A 13,569-nucleotide genomic window follows, 5' to 3' on the forward strand; every position below is an offset into this window, starting at 1 on the left:
GTAATGAGGAAATGAAGGGGTTGAGGAAATAGAACCAGTAAGCTAGGTGAAGACAATGATTTGGTAGACCAGTTCCAACTGTTGTGACAGTTGTACGTCTGGTTAGAGCGGCCAGGTATTTAAATCTGAGGACACACAGTCCCGGACACACAATCCTCACCGTATTCTCCTTGAACTAAGGTCACACAGACCTCGTCCAATCAGTCGTGGTAAGTCTTCAGGTGACTTCCAAACCTTCACAGACTCGGTCACTCGGCGATCCACAATTTCCTCTTGGATGCTTCAGACCATGATGCCTAACCGTCTGGAGGATGCACAGTCCTCAAAGGTAACAAGCGTCGATTCCACATAGGAACAATCTCTTCAGTGATGCTAAATCACTTTGGGTTTGTAGGTGTTTGGTTTGAGTTTTGGGTTTTTCCTCACTTGATGATTTTCGCTCAAAGTCCTTGAAGGATGGGATGCTCTCAATGACAAGTGTCAGTTTCTCGAGAGCAACCAACCAGCTAGTGGTTGTAGGGGTGGCTATTTATAGCCTAGGGAGCAGCCCGACATGATAAGACATAAATGCCCTTCAATGATATGACCGTTAGGTGGGTCGATATTTTGGGACAGCTGGCGCGTACACTATAAAAAAATACACTTCCGTGATGATACATGTTTGTCACAGTAGGTCACGTTTTCTGTCATGCATGTCCATCCATGAAAAATTTATGACAGAATCAAGATAGTCATACCTGTGCTGTCGTAGAAGTGTTCCATGACATTACCAAAATTATCATCACGGAAGTGTCCACTTCCATGACGATAAATCGCGTGTCACAGAAGTGCTTTCGTCAAGGGTGACCGACACGTGGCATCCACCGTAACGGAACGCCGTTAAGCTATCGGGTCCGGTTTTGGATTCGATAACCCGTTAACAACCCTGACCAATGGGGATTTTCCACGTGTAAAATCATCATTGGCTGGAGGAAACACATGTCGGCTCACCGTTGGGACAGATGTCATCCACTCATTGGACCCAAAGTGCCTATGATACGTCGACACATGGCACGGCCCAACAGAGGCCCATTCCTGTGAAAAGGCCGGCCCGTTTGACTTAGTCAAAGGGTGGTGGGCCGGCCCACGGCAAGCCTGTTAATGGCATGTTCACATATAGCCCATTTACAGCCCGCTATCCCAGGGCCCGTTTACGGCCTATCCGAATTAGGCCTAGTAGCGTCATCTGGGCTGTCCAATATAATTCCAGACCGTTTTAACTTCCGGCCCATGTATGGCCCATGACGTCTTTCGGCCCATATGAGGCCCTTAGTAACCCTCGGCCCCTTAACGGCCCATGGTAAAACTGGCCCGTAATGAACAGTGTATCACTTTATACCCATTAACGTCCCATTATTCCGTTGGGCCGTTTCCAGCCCATGTTATCTTTCGGCCTTCTCAGGGCCCATTTATTCTTGGGCTCATTTCCAGCATTCGGTTACTTATGGCCCGTTACTGTCATTTTCTTCTTGTGGGCCAAATTCAGCCCGTGGTTACAGTCAGCCCGTTAATATGTTGGGCCGTTTTCATATCGAAAAAACCTGTTGGGCTGTTTTCATAGAGTTATCAAATACGACCTATTAACGGCCCGTTATTGTCCATGAATAGTAGGGCCCATGGTTGGCGAAATGATGATACGCCCCGTAGAAGGCCCATGGATCCTACGGTCCGTAAAAGGCCCATGGATCATACAACCCGTAGAAGGCCAATGGATCCTACGGCCCGTAGAAGGCCCATGGATCATACGGCCCGCAGGAGGCCCATGGTTACAACAGTCCATGTGTTGCCATGATTATTTTTGCCTAGTTTCCAAAAATAGGTTATTGGGGCCACTAGAAAAACACAGAAAAAGAACTGCAGTGACTACAAGCAAACAACTAAACAAGACAATAAGGAAATAAATAAGCAAGCAATTAACGCTAGCCTATTACCGCTATTACATATTACATCCACTGGGCATCAAAGTTCGCCACCAGTGCAAATATAGGGAACAAAGCAGCATATTACATACACTGGCCGTCAAAATTGGCCACCAGTGCAAATAAACGCGGCAGCAAAACAAGAGCATAACTGAAACAACTTCAGAAGAGCTCAAGAAACGTGGTATCCACCATGCTGGCAATAAGCTTAGCAAGCTTATTAGCTTTGTCCTGTTTGGCGCTAAAATCCTCCAACGCTTGCTGTTGCACCAAAAAGTATGCATCTGAATGCTCCAGGGACTTCCGCAGTCCTTCTGCTTCTTTTTGCTGCACAACTGATCGATGTCTTTCAGCTTGTAGTTGAGACTCAAGAAACCAAACTGATTCAGACAGTGAGTTTGAATAGCTTGTGCAAGCGGTAGTGGCCAGTAACTCGAACACTAAACCAAGATAGGACTTTTGGGTTGTCTCACTGTCTTTGAGATAGTCTTACTTAGCTGTTTTATCAGCTTTGTTGGAGACCAACAAGGATGTGTCACTATCCTGAACCTTATCTGCAGTACTTCCTTTACCATTGCTTAATAAGGCACTCTTCCCCAATATTCTGTCAGCATTCTAAAAGAATAAACAAGCAGACACATAACATGTTTAGCATGTACTACTATATGAAACTCATTTCGGTGAACCAGTTCATTAGTAAGGTGGACAGGATTAAACTACCAAGTCTTTTATTGCCAAGTACCAGTACATAATAAAAGCATCAAACAAACATATATCTATGTCCTATGGTCACTGCATTGTCTTGCCAAATCAAAATAGAGGCACGGTTCAAATCATATCAGTTCAAGGAAAAGGAGGAGTGAAAGAATACAAAGCGTGGGAAACTACACGGCACAACAAGATTTCAGATGGGTACCACGGGTCTACATGTACAACAACACTATTGGCTCTGTTGTGATGCTAGTAAGGTGCATGATATGAGAAGTCAACTGTATACACAATTGAAATTGAAATCAACAGAGCTATTGATAAGAGCCAGCCTGTTAAAGAAACATGCGTGAACATACCTGCTGTGCCATTGGAGTTTCGATTAGATCCTCCAATTAAAAAATAAGTTTGTATGAGTAAATACATTTATACAAGAGCAAAGCAGTATGCACGACAACAATCATAGTTAAAAAAGGCGCACCTAAGCGAGCGCTTAAGCGCGCCTAGGCTCTAGGCGTTGGCGAAACGCATTGCGCATAACTACGCTTAATCTGTGCATAACTGTGCATAAGCATGTGCTTTGGTCAGTAAAGCGCAATGCGGTGGCAAAACACACAATTAACGCGTAGCGCTTTTTTGAACTATGATAGCAATGGAATCTTAAATTAGAACAATTGTTCTTCAGGTTTAGGCACTTGTTTTACATGAACAGAGTACAGTAAGACGCAAGAATATAGTACTTAAAAATAGAAAATGAGCTCATAGACCTTACCACATTCTTGGTTCGGGACCAGTACAGAACAAGGTGTTCCCAGTCATCGTCCAGTAAATGTGTCTCAGGAGAACGTAAGGGAATTTTATGAGTTTCTTTGCCGGTGAAGTAAGTTTTCTTCAGATAATTCCGATACTATCACCAAGCATTCTTGAAGATAGCAGAGGTATTAGCACAGGTTACCTCATCCCGAGTTTCCAAATCGGTCCTTCTCTATAGAGAAAAATGGGAAAATTTGATGTATTATAACCATCATGGAGGTAGGATGTATGGGACAAAGCAAAGTAATTCCCATGAATAACATTACTTACACATAACTCTTGGACAAACACCTGCAACTGGCATTTTCCTTCATCTTCAGTATAATATTTCCAAGATGGGAAGATACGCACATACGATTTAACAACATCAAATGCGATAGATGCTAAACTACGACTAGCTGGTTGTGCTTCCTCCACAGGAATAGGCATACTAACTGGTGGAGTTGGGGTTCGCCGTGGTAGTACTGGCCCTTTGGGCACTGGAGCTGCCTTACTAACTGCTCTTGTTTGGGAGCTCTGTGGTGGAGATGGTGCTGTGTCAACAGGAACTGGGTTACTATCTGCTGGGGTTGGGGTTAGATTGGGTGAAGCTGGTTCTCTGTCCATCGCAGTAGGGCTACAATCTGCGAGAGTTTGGGTTATGTGTGGTAGGGCTGGTTCTCGTGCATGTACAACCGGGGTGCTATCTCCACCAAGAGGTAGCACTATTTTATCTGGTTCTCTGTCCATCGTAGTAGGGTTACAATCTGCGAGAGTTTGGGTTATGTGTGGTAGGGCTGGTTCTCGTGCATGTACAACCGGGGTGCTATCTCCACCAAGAGGTAGCACTGTTTTATTTGAAGATCGTGTTTTTAGTCTACTAGATGCTGGCATCACCCGCTCCAATTCAAATGGTTGATAAACAGGAAACATAGTTGAATGTACAGACATTGTATGAGAGACAGATGCAATAGATAGTGTGGAAAAAAGAGGGCATGAAATACTTGACATGTATATTGTTTAACTAAGACGGATAGCATGACATAATTTCACATATATGATGTCTATCTAAACTGGATAGCATAGCATAACATAATTCAAAGATATGATGAATACCTAAACAGGATCGCATGACATAATTCACTGCATGTTATCTAAGTAATCAGGATCCATCATTTAATTCACATATGTGATTAATATGCTAAACAGAGGGCATTAGATATGATGTCTGAACTAAGAACATGGTGTTGCATATTGTGTATATGATGTCTAAACTATGCAATGCAAGACACCATATGCATGATATGAGCAGTATAACCGTGCCAAGTTAGAGCATACACCTCGGTGGGGAAATAGGACTGGTCATCTGTCTCTGAATCCATCTCTAAGGAGCTATCGGGACCCAACAAGAGATCTGCTTCGACAGGTAGCACTGTCTGCTCTGAAGGCCTTGTTTTCACTCCAGATTTTTCAATCTCCCACCCAAATGGCTGATTCATAGGAAGTGTAGTTTAATGTACAAACATTGTCGACAAATGGAAATGTAATGAAGAAAAGGATGGGCAACATATCATTCAAATATATGATGCCTGGTTAAACAGGATGACATTGCACATTTCACGTATATTATGGCTGGCTAAAAGACATGAGACTGCATAATTCCCATATATGATATAGAAACTAAACAGGTGGCATTACATAACATGTCTAAACTAAGCAGATGACATATATGATGTCAAAAGTATGCACTGCAAGGCAACATATGCATGATATGACTAACATCATCATGCCAAGTTAGAGCAAACACCTTGGGGGCTAAATAGGAGTGGTCAGCGGCGTCTGAATCTGCCTCAGAACAGATATCTTCCTCTGGATTACAATCTGGAGAGGGGTGGGGAGGGTTTGCCATTGAACCCACCATGGAGCGATGTCTGCATCACATTGTATTTCCGCGCAAAACTCTTCTCTTTTTCTCTACATGTTCGGCATGACTGTGTACAATATCTGACATGCATACGAAAAAATATGGTGAGATTATGTAAGGAGAGCATGCAGAAATTTAGAGTGATGGTAACAACCAGTGGATGGATCCAAAAATAATGATAGCAGGATGATGATTGCTTTAATTTAATAAAAAGACAGATGATGATTGCTCTACTATTTGTTTCCCACCCAAGATGAACAACATAGGCTTACCCTAGGTGAACCAGATATTAGACAGAGATACTATTCATTGCTTCCTCGGTATGTGCCCCACAACTAATTTAGAACTCAAGTTTGAACATTAATTTGGACCTGACTTGGAGTCCAAGAGGTGAACAGGATGATAAAGTAGCAGGTAATTTTAAGCAATGCATAACATAAGCAGAAACAAAAGAGTGCGACCTCTCTTGTGGACCCATGTACTCCTCAGGTTCATCTGCTGAGCCGATGATGGTGATGCCGTTGCGGTGGGTGCCGGCGGCAGGGAAGGAGATCTGAGGCGGCGAAAGACGGTCAGGAGTCGTGATGTCTGGTTTGCTGGATGTTTCTGTCGATGGAGCAGCTCAGTTGAGGTGGACGACGTCGCGGTAGGAGCAGGACAAACCACACAAAGTTCCCTTCGACACCTACCTGTAACTGAAGTAATTCTGTAAGGTCTCATTTGACTTGCATGATTCTAAAAACGCAGGGATAGGAAAAACACCAGAATAGGATAGGAATGCACATGGTAAACAGAGCATTTGTAAACACAGGATTTCTGTCAACTTGAGTGTTTGGTTTACAGGAATTGGAAGAGCACAGGAATGCAAAGAAACATGGCCAAAATAAAGTGAAACCATATGAAAGCGTGTACAATTAGAATGTTATTCTACCATTAATGCACTTGGTCTTGTTTTCATGCATAGGATTTTGAAAAGTAGGTCCAGGTGGATGTTTTGCTTCATTGCTTTCAACAAAATGCATGAATAATTGAATAGTAGAGTGCCATTGGAAAATTCCCTATTGCTATGTTTTTCCGTCGAACCAAAATAGCCCTAATGGATCGACATGAATGTATAGTAATAAGTGATGCAACAAGTGTACAACCTCTTTGCCGTAGCCGTGTCGACCTCAGCATCATTGGGTTGGTCGCTGAAGCAGTTGAGGCAGAGGTGGCTGTCGGAGGTGTGGAGGAAGATCTGAGGAATCTGTAGACGGCGTCCAGGGCACTACTCTGTTGTGATGGATCATTCTGTCGTTGGAGCAGCCCCGCTGAGCCGTAAGACGTCAAGGCTGAAGCAGCACAAGACAGACATTGTCAATCTCAAGTGGGATTTTAATATTATCTCCAATAGATGATGTAAAATAGATGTAAAATTTACATCACCAAAAACCACCTAACTAGAACAAAGGTAAAAAACTGTTGACTCTGAACTTAACTGTCGAAACTAAAATTTACTGTGGAATCTGAATGTTACTATCAAAACTGAACGCAATGGCAGCAGAGAGGCACTTGACATGTAGTTTAGGGAGGACCTGCAGTTCATCTTCAACCTGCACCCCCCTTGAGCCGCCAGCCACCACCGGCCGAACCGCCGGCGCCAGTGCCGCCTCGCCGCCCCGAAGCAACTCCCCACCGCCGGTCCGCTGCCACCCCGGCCAGCCCTATAGCCCCCTGCCCCCACCCTGAACCCTAAGGTAGATAGTGGGGTACCTCTCCGCCGAGCCCCCGTCCCCGCTGCGGGTGGTTCTTCCTTAACTCCGGCGAGCCCCCCTGAAAATGGACTGACCCAAAAGTCGATTCAGTCGGAGCAGAGCAGCAGCACGAGCGTGGGGGAGAGCAGTAGCAGCAGCGCGAGCGAGAGCCGAAGCAGCAACAGCTGGGCGAGCAAGTGATCGAGCGAGAGTCGGAGCAGCAGCAGCGCGAGCGAGCGAGCGAGAGCCAGAGCAGCAGCAGCAGATCCGGCTGGTATGGATGCCGCCGCCGAAGGGGCCTCGCACTGGGGAAGAGCCGCCGTGGAGATGTTGCCCGCGGCGCCGGCTTCAAGGTAGCCGCTCCATGGGGGTGCGGGATGGAGCACCGTCGGCGCCGGGAGGTCGAGCTAAGGAGAATGTGCGATGCGATGAGTGTACAACCTCTTTGGTGGCGCCGAGTAGGCCTTGGCTTCGTTCGAGGAGTCAGTGAGGATGAGCAGGTAAAGGCGGCTCTGTGGGGATGGAGCAGCCGCTATAGACGAGACGATCGTCGGAGCAGCTCCTTGGAGGTGGAGGACGGGGCAGCTGAACCGGCGGGACGACGAGATGGACGACGGATCCTCATCCGGGGAGGTGGACGAGGGACGTCGAGCTGTTGCAGTGGACGACTGATGACCCACAAGTATAGGGGATCACAACAACTTTCGAGGGTAGAGTATTCAACCCAAATTTATTGATTCGACACAAGGGGAGTCAAAGAATATTCTCAAGTATTAGCAGCTGAGTTGTCAATTCAACCACACCTGGAAACTTAGCATCTGCGGCAAAATGTTTAGTAGCAAAGTAATATGATAGTGATGGTATCGGTAACAAAAGAGTAACGAAAGCAAAGTAATGTTTTTGGTATTTTGTAGTGATTGTAACAATAGCAACGAGAAAGTAAATAAGCGTAAACCAGTATATGGAGAGCTCGTAGGCATCGGATCAATGATGGATAATTATGCCGGATGTGGTTCATCATGTAACAGTCATAACATAGGGTGACACAGAACTAGCTCCAATTCGTCAATGTAATGTAGGCATGTATTCCGAATATAGTCATACATGCTTATGAAAAAGAACTTGCATGACATCTTTTGTCCTACCCTCCCTTGGCAGCGGGGTCCTAATGGAAACTAAGGGATATTAAGGTCTCCTTTTAATAGAGAACCGGAACAAAGCATTAGCACATATTGAATACATGAACTCCTCAAACTACGGTCATCACCAGTAAGTATCCCGATTATTGTCACTTCGGGGTTAACGGATCATAACACATAATAGATGACTATAGACTTGGAAGATAGGATCAAGAACTCTCATATATTGATGAAAACATAATAGGTTCAGATCTGAAATCATGGCACTCGGGCCCTAGTGACAAGCATTAAGCATAGCAAAGTCATAGCAGCATCAATCTCAGAACATAGTGGATACTAGGGATCAAACCCTATCAAAACTAACTCAGTTACATGATAAATCTCATCCAACCCATCACCGTCCAGCAAGCCTACGATGGAATTACTCATGCACGGCGGTGAGCATCATGAAATTGGTGATGGGGGATGGTTGATGATGACGACGGCGATGAATCCCCCTCTCCGGAGCCCCGAACGGACTCCAGATCAGCCCTCCCGAGAGGTTTTAGGGCTTGGCGGCGGCTCCGTATCGTAAAACACGATGAAATCTTCTCTTCTATTTTTTTCTCCCCGAAAGAAGATATATAGAGTTGGAGTTGGAGTCGGGAGGTCTCCAGGGGGCCCACGAGGTAGGGGGCGCGCCCTGGGGGGGGGCGCCCCCACCCTCGTGGAAAGGGTGTGGCCCCCCTGGTCTTCATCTTTGGCGAGGATTTTTTATTATTTATTGTAAGATATTCCGTGGAGTTTCAGGTCATTCCGAGAACTTTTGTTTTCTGCACATAAAACAACATCATGGCAATTCTGCTGAAAACAACTTCAGTTTGGGTTAGTTCCATTCAAATCATACAAGTTAGAGTCCAAAACAAGGGCAAAAGTGTTTGGAAAAGTAGATACGACGGAGACGTATCAACTCCCCCAAGCTTAAACCCTTGCTTGTCCTCAAGCAATTCAGTTGACAAACTGAAAGAAATAAAGAAAAACTTTTACAAACTCTGTTTGCTCTTGTTGTTGTAAATATGTCAAGCTAGCATTCAAGTTTTCAGCAAGGATTATAACTAACCATATTTGCAATAATTCTCAGGTCTCATGATTACCCATATCAATAGCATAATCAACTAGCAAGCCATAATAATAAATCTCGGATGACAACACTTGCTCAAAACAATCATAATATGATATAACAAGATGGTATCTCGCTAGCCCTTTCTGAGACCGCAAAACATAAATGCAGAGCACCTTTAATGATCAAGGACTGACTAGACATTGTAATTCATGGTAAAAGAGATCCAATCATATTCACACCCAATATAAATTAACAGTGATGAATGCAAATGACAGCCGCGCTCTCCAGCTAATGCTTTTAATAAGAGGGTGATGACTCAACATAAAAGTAAATAGATAGGCCCTTCGCAGAGGGAAGCAGAGATTTGTAAAGGTGCCAGAGCTCGGTTTTGAAATAGAGATAATTAATATTTTGAGCGGTATACTTTCGTTGTCAACATAACAACCAAGAGATGGCGATATCTTCCATGCTACACACATTATAGGCGGTTCCCAAATAGAATGGTAAAGTTTATACTCCCCCTCCACCAACAAACATCTATCCATGGCTTGCTCGAAACAATGAGTGCCTCCAACATACATCAGGTCCCAGGGGGAGTTTTGTTTTGCAATTATTTTTTATTTAGTTTGCATAAAGCATGGGACTGGGCATCCCAGTGACCAGCCATTTTCTCGTGAGTGAGGAGCGGAGTCCAGTCCTCTTGAGAATAACCCGCCTAGCATGGAAGATACAGGCATCCCTAGTTGATACATGAGCTATTCGAGCATACAAAATAGGATGATTATTTGAAGGTTTAGAGTTTGGCACATACAAATTTACTTGGAACGGCAGGTAGATACCGCATATAGAAGGTATAGTGGACTCATCTAGAATAACTTTGAGGTTTAAGGGATTGGATGCACAAGCAGTATTCCCGCTTAGTACAGGTGAAGGCTAGGAAAAGACTGGGAAGTGACCAACTAGAGAGCGACAACAGCCATGTACATGCATTAAAATTAATAAACATTGGATGCAAGCATGAGTAGGATATAATCCACCATGAACATAAATATCGCGAAGGCTATGTTGATTTGTTTCAACTACATGCGTGAACATGTGCCAAGTCTAGTCACTTAAATCATTCAAAGGAGGATACCACCCCATCATACCACATCATAACCATCTCAATAGCATGTTGGCACGCAAGGTAAACCATTATAACTCATAGCTAATCAAGCATGGCACAAGCAACTATGACCTTTAATTGTCATTGCAAACATGTTTATTCATAACAAGCTGAATCAACAACGATGAACTCATCATATTTACAAAAACAAAAGAGGTCGAGTTCGTACCAGCTTTTCTCATCTCAGTCAGTCCATCATATATCATCATAATTGCCTTTCACTTGCACGACCGAACAATGTGAATAATAATAAGAGTGCACGTGCATTGGACTAAGCTGGAATCTGCGAGCATTCAATAAACAGGAGAAGACAAAGCAATATGGGCTCTTGGTTAAATCAACAATAAAGCATATAAGAGCCACTTCAACAATTTAATTATGGTCTTCTCCTATCGACCCCCAAAGAAAGAAAAGAAATAAAACTATTTACACGGGAAAGCTCCCAACAAGCAAAAGAAGAACAGGAAATATTTTTGGGTTTTCTTTTTAATTACTACTACAAGCATGGAAAGTAAATTAATTAAAAGCTACAACTAATTTTTTTGGTTTTTTCTTAAGGTTTATTAAACACACAAGAAGAAAGCATAAAAGGAAATAAACTGGCATGGATCATACAATGAAAAAGTATGAGCACCGACATCTAGCAATGAGTGTGTGTGTGAACATAAATGTAATGTCGGTGAGAAATACGTACTCCCCCAAGCTTAGGCTTTTGGCCTAAGTTGGTCTATGGCCACGGCTGGCCTGGCTGATATCCATAATAATAGTTCTTGGGGTCGTACTGTGATGCAGCGGCTATCGCCTCCTAAGCTACAGTGTGGCGACGAGCGGCCTCCGCTCTCCTCTCGTACTTATTTGCCTCCTCTCTGGTAATAGTATATCCTCCTCTTGCCTGATAATCAAAGAAAGCAGGAGCAGGGAGAGTAATACGGACAGCACGACGTCTGTCAAAGATTAGTCGGTACTGGAGAGGTGATTCGTTCCTCTCGACAAAATGGTGAGAAACCATAGAATCAAAATCTAAATAAGCAGGAGGCAACTCCATGTCTCCCTCACGAACGTCTATCTCAAGAAATTTAGCTAAGCGGGTTGCATAAATTCCTCCAAAGAAATCTTCATTATATCTATTATGATGCAACCTACGAACTACAATGGCTCCCATATGATAAGATTGGTCTCCTGACACAGCACTCCTGAGAATGCTAAGGTGAGGGACACACATGTGACATGCTTCATTCTTAGCATTTATGCACCTACCTATGAAGAGAGCAAAATAATGTATAGTAGTCAAGTGAATGCCCCCTATGGTAGCTTGCGTTATATCTCTAGATTCCCCGACAGTTATACTAGCAAGAAAGTTTCTAAATTCAGATTTAGGGGGATCCCTAACACTACCCCATTGTGGAAGTTTGCAAGAAAAAGTGAAATCCTCTAAGTCCATGGTATAAGATTTGTCATAAAGATCAAACATGATTGAAGGAGAATTACACGAAGATGAATACTCAAACCTCCTCACAAAAGAGCTTGTGAGATCATGATACTGGGGGCATTTGTCTGCCTCAAAGTCCTCAAGACCGGCATTACGCAAATATGCGTTAAACTCTTCTTTAATTCCCGCTCGATCCATAAAATTTCCAGAAGGCCACTCACAAGGACGCACTGGAGCGTCTCTTGGTGGCTCTTCATCAGCATCACGCATTGCAAGCCTGGGTCCTTGCTTCCTTGAGGAACCACCTTGGAACATTTTCCTAAGCATATTTCTTCCTGTGAAAAATTCTGAATTTTTTAGTAACTTCAAAATAAAAGTAAACCAAACTCAATAATATTGATAGCAACTACTCCTACAAGTGCCTAGGGCCTATATCATGCATCAAAACTACTTTTGAACATATAAATTTGACATGCAAGCTCAAGAACAGGGTCACCTAAGCAGCAAAAATTTGCAATGAATAAAGCACTAGAACAAAAACTAATTGGACCAATGGAGGAGTCACATACCAAAGAACAATCTCCCCAAGCAGTTTTGTGAGAGGTGCTTTGAGCAAGGAGATCGAAAATTACAGCAAAGAGGGCTGGAACTCGTGCTTGAGTTGGTTTTTCGTGTTTGTGGGAGGAAGAAGAAGAGGATGGGTGCAGGAATAAGTGGAGGAGGGCCACCGTGGGCCCACGAGGCAGGGGGCACGCCCACGGGGGAGGGCGCGCCCTCCACCCTCGTGACCAGGTGGCAGCTCCCCCCGCGGTAATTTTTGCACCATAAATCCTCAAATATTCCCGAAAAAATCATATTAAATTGGCATGTCATTCTGAGGACTTTTTATTTTCGGGACATTTTTATATTGCACGGATAATCAGATAACAGACAGAAAAATACTATTTTTTACTTTATTTCAACTAAATAACAGAAAGTATAGAGAGGGTACAGAAGGTTGTGCTTCTAGTTTCATCCATCTCATGCTCGTCAAAAGGAATCCACTAACAAGGTTGATCAAGTCTTGTTAACAAACTCATTCCGATTAACATGAAACCAGAGAAATTTCGAATAACAGTAGGTTACCTCAACAGGGATATGCACATCCCCAATAATAAGTATATCATATTTCTTCTTGATAGTAGGAAGAGGAAATTCAAAACCTCCAAATCTATTCGATGGAATTTTTCTGATAGAATTGATACTATGAACTTGAGGTTGTTTCCTAGGAAAGTGTACCGTATGCTCATTACCATTAACATGAAAAGTGACATTGCCTTTGTTGCAATCAATAACAGCCCCTGCAGTATTAAGAAAAGGTCTTCCAAGAATAATAGACATACTATCGTCCTCGGGAATATCAAGAATAACAAAGTCCGTTAAAATAGTAACGGTTGCAACCACAACAGGCACATCCTCACAAATACCGATAGGTATAGCAGTTGATTTATCAGCCATTTGCAAAGATATTTCAGTAGGTGTCAACTTATTCAAGTCAAGTCTATGATATAAATAGAGAGGCATAACACTAACACCGGCTCCAAGATCACATAAAGCAGTTTTAACATAGTTTCTTTTAA

Source organism: Triticum urartu, chromosome 7 (genome assembly GCF_003073215.2).
Source record: "Triticum urartu cultivar G1812 chromosome 7, Tu2.1, whole genome shotgun sequence".
Classification (NCBI taxonomy): Eukaryota; Viridiplantae; Streptophyta; class Magnoliopsida; order Poales; family Poaceae; genus Triticum; species Triticum urartu.